General features: G+C 35.2%; 1 long non-coding RNA gene across 1 annotated transcript; it reads left to right on the top strand.

Moving 5' to 3' along the window:
* Positions 1-232: 232 nt before the first annotated feature.
* LOC118478602 lies at positions 233-4,087 on the top strand. Its single transcript, XR_004859166.1, has 2 exons — positions 233-396; positions 3,989-4,087. It is a non-coding gene; the product is annotated as an uncharacterized LOC118478602 (long non-coding RNA).
* The last annotated feature ends 438 nt before the right edge of the window (positions 4,088-4,525 follow it).

Genomic DNA, 4,525 nt, shown 5'->3' on the forward strand with positions numbered 1-4,525 from the left:
ATTTCAAATCAAACTTGTAGCGACCGACAAAGCAGGGAACAGACTCACGAAATGTCGTAAGAGTTAAACCTGCAGATTGTTCTTACCTTGTTTCATCATTTTGTCAGAAAAAACCCACAAAAAAACAACAACAAAAAACCAATAGGAAAAAAAACCACAAAAAAACTTCCAAGTTGCCGGAACATTTTCAGCTAGGGAAATACCGGGGATGTTTTTTTGTTGTTGTTTGGTTACACCTCGAGTATACTTAACCATCGCAGGGACGTACGGACCTTTTTAAAAACTGTGACTTCCCGCCCATGGATCGACCAGGGGTGCTAAAAGTACCTGGTCAACTCATCATTCACTAGCTCAGAGGCCTGACAGCTGCAACGTTTCTGCTCTGTGCTCCTCTCGGTAACTGTGGCAGGACCGTATTGTTTGTTGTTTTCTACAATGTGATTGTTAATTGTTATAGAGAGCGTAGCTAGACAATGAATGAGCTGAATATTATTATTAGCTTTTCTTGTAAATTGACTTACAGTTTTCTACATTGTGACTGTTATAGAGAGCATAAATACAAAAAATGAATGAACTGAAAAATAATATTATTATTAGCTTTTCTGGTAAACCTACTTTGAGATTACGTTTTCTACATTGAGACTGTTATAGGGAGCATAATTAAACAATGAGTGAACTCAATATTATGAGCTCTTCTTGTAAATTGACACACAATTTTCCACAATGTGACTGTTATAGAGAACATAGTTAAACAATGAATGAGCTGATTGACATTATTAGCTTTTCTTGTAAATTTACTACTTAAAGAAAAAACACGTTTTCTACAATGTGCCTGTTATAGAGAACAAGATTAAACAATGAGTGAGCTGAAAAATAATATTAGAAAAATCTACTAGCTTTTCTTGCAAACCTACTTTGAGATTATAAATAAACGTTTTCTTCAATGAACCTGTTATACGAGAGAACCTGTTATTCTCGTAGAAAACATAATATAATTAACCCTATACATACCTCGTGCTTTACTATCGTATCTATACGACATGGGGAATTTTGTGCCATCACTTTCCAAAGAGGAAATTTACTCGTTAATCCGCTTTGCATAGTAGTCTGTCAAAATGATTTTTTGAGAAATACTGAAAGTTTCAAAGAGATCTTCGCACTAGAACTAGAAGTATTCTAAAATGTGAAGAATACAACCCCTCGGGTGGGGTGGTGGTGGTACAAAATGACCCCAGGGCGTACGGATAGGGTTAAACGATGAGTGATCTGAATAATAAAGTTATTAGCTTGTAAACTGACTTTGAGATTATAAAGAAAAAGCTTGGGTTTTTTTTTCAATGTGACTATTATAGAGAACATAGTTAAACAATGAATGAGCTGAAGAACAATATTAGCTTTGCTTGTGGACTTTTCTTTTAGATTACAGGTATAAAGAAGTTTTCTTCAATGTACATGTTTAGAGAGTATAAATCAATTAAACGGGAAGTGAGCTAAATGATATTAGCTTTTCTTGTAAACTCACTTTGAGATACAGAAACGTTTTCTTCAATAGGCCTGTTCTAGGGAACACATATAAAGGACGAAGGAGCAGAATAGCATTAAAGCTTTTCTTGTACACTGACTTAAAGATGAAGACAAGTTTCCTGCAATGTGCTTGTTATAGAGAACATGATGAAATAATGAGTGAACTGAAACATATTATTAACTTTGCTTGTAAACCTGCTTGGAGACAAAGTTTTCTTCAATGTGTATGCTTAGAGAACATAACATAATTAAACTATGAGTGTGCTGAATAATATTGGCTTTTGTTGTAAACCTACTTTGAAAAAAGGAAACTTTTCTACAATGTGCCTGTTACAGAGAACGTAATATTTATGATTAAACGAAAAGTGAGCTTAATAACATTAGCGTCTCTTGTAACTGACTTGGAGATAAAGAAAAGTTTTTTCTACAATAGGCTTGTTAAAGGGAACATCATTAAACAAGGCGTGAGTTGAATTATTTTAGTTTTTCTTGTAAACTGACTTTGAGATAAAGAAAAGCTTTTTACTGTGTGCCTGTTATTTAAAAAAAAAACCCACAACAACCCATAATTAAATGATGGGTTAGCTGAATACCATTGCCTTTTCTAAAGAAAAATTTTCTTCAACGTGCGTTTTAAAGAGAGCATAATTAAGATAAGATAATACATTGTTATCCCAGAGAGAAATTTGTACAGGAAAGTAAAAACACATGCAGGTATACATTTAAAAAAATATATCATATAATATTACTCTCATTACAATTTTATATGAAAAAAGAAGAAAAGCTGACAAAGTGTGCATATCGCATCAGATGCATCATTTAACCGCATGCAGGAATTTAATTACAAGGCCCTTGGAGGTTAATTAAACGATGAGTGAGCTGAAGGATGTTATTATAGCTTTTCTTGTAAACTGACTTTGAGATAAAGAGAAATTCTGTTCGTAGTCATAGTACTGTAAGATCAGCTCTGTCGTCATTACTACGGAATTGATTGTTGATTTCACATCTGTCGTTCAAATACATTCTGGGGAAGTAAAGATGTTTGTCTCATGTGCACTGAAACAGAAGAGGAGTAAGGTAAGAAAAACACACACACACAAAACCCTGCACTTTTAGCACCATTAAACAAAGATGAAGACTACAGGGCAGGGGAAGACGACTGTAGTTACAAACTGAAAATCGTGAGGGTACCAATTTTGAACGCTTGTTGACTCATAACTGTATTTCTGTTCAACTGTTGGTTGATTATAGCTGTTAAATTTCCTATTCAACAGCACTTAGCAATAAACCACCAGTCAAACAAATATGAAGTTATGAGTCTACAAGCTTTTAAATTGCCACTCTCACAATTTCCAGTTTCTGACTACAGTCGTTTTTTCTTCTGTCCTCTTCAAATAAATGCACAGACATCGCTGTCACAACTAGCATATCATTAGTTCAAATTAATTACTTTTAAACTTCCTCTCAATCGTTTCGATTCTTCTGGCTTCGAAAATGTTCTTTTGGAACCCATTTGCCTACATTCGTTCATATTTTGAAATAAATTATTCTCGTTTATTTAGTCGAAAAAAAGTCTTCATTCATTAATTTAAGTTTCCAAATCAAGTAATACGACCTATGTAGTATTCTCACGTAATTATTTTTATTATCACAAGCGTATAATTCATGTTTCTATAGCACGTAGTTTGTGTGTAATTTTTTTCTTTAATAATACTTTGTATATGTACAATATGTCAAACTATCCATCTCCCTTCCAATCCCATTCTCTCGGCCTTGTGCAAAGACTTGTGTCTCTTTTTAGTTTTAGTAAGAGTTTTATAGCATTTACCACGTTATCAGGTCTTATGAGTGCCGGAGATTAAAAGTGTTCTTAGTGTGCAAAATGCAAACTAAAGGAGAAGGAGAGATGAAGATGACAGATGTTTTAGGAGAAAACCCAAACCAGAGCACCGAGCAAGCACCCACTGTGTCTCTTTATGTATATTTCTCTTCTTGGAAAAAAAAAATAACAGACTGTGGTTGGTTGGTGGATGTTATGTTATGTTATGGTTTGCTCTTTCTTTCTTCTCTACCGTCTTTATCTTCTCCCCCTTCTTTTCTTTATGTTACGTTACTCTCCAGTAACACCTCTTTTTTTTTCCTTTTTTTTAAAAGTAGAAGTTTTACGGCCCTCGCAACTGCATGAGGTCATATGAGCGCCAGAAGATTAGAGCTGTTACATTAAGAGAGTAACAAACATAAAACAATATGAGGGGGAGATAAGGACGATAAATGTTTGATAGGAAAGAAGAAGCAAACCACATCAGAGCACCCGCCAACCACCCACTGTAATACCTCTAATCTTCGGCATTTATATGACTTATTTTTTATGGCAAATGACGTAAAACCATTATTATTTTCTATGTTAATATTTTTTTATTAATCCCCCCCCCCACATCCCTCCCGTCTTTATCCCACTGACCAGCGGTCAGTATGCCAGTTGGGAGTATTGTGACGTCACAGCTGTTGCTGACAGCTTTGCTCGTGGTCGGGGCTGCCTCTGTCACTCGCACCACCTCAGGAAGTAAGTATATGTGGTCGGTAAAGGTAAACTTTAGCCCCCCCCCTCTCCCCTCCGACCCTCATTAGAAACAAATTTGTGATTCACCGCGGTGACGTCAGGCGCTCATCAAAATAATGAAATCGAAGAAACTGGCATTTTTCTGTCCGTTTGACGGTTTTATCGTTTTTATTATTTTTTTACTCAACATCTTTAATGTCCTTTTAAAAACACAATTGTGTGTGGATTTTATTGGGAAAATGTTGATGTAAGGCACTAAAATGTAATTCGTAGCAAGGACTCTCAAGGTTTGAAAATGGCCAAACTTTGGCGGTCATTTTCTCGCTAATTTTACCTCTGAAACCAGGCGACACCCACCTAATTCAAATGCAAATATCTCAACTTCTATTCATGATAGATGAATATTTTTTTCACCGAAAGCAAGACAAATAAATTAGCTTT

Source organism: Aplysia californica, unplaced genomic scaffold (genome assembly GCF_000002075.1).
Source record: "Aplysia californica isolate F4 #8 unplaced genomic scaffold, AplCal3.0 scaffold00721, whole genome shotgun sequence".
Classification (NCBI taxonomy): Eukaryota; Metazoa; Mollusca; class Gastropoda; order Aplysiida; family Aplysiidae; genus Aplysia; species Aplysia californica.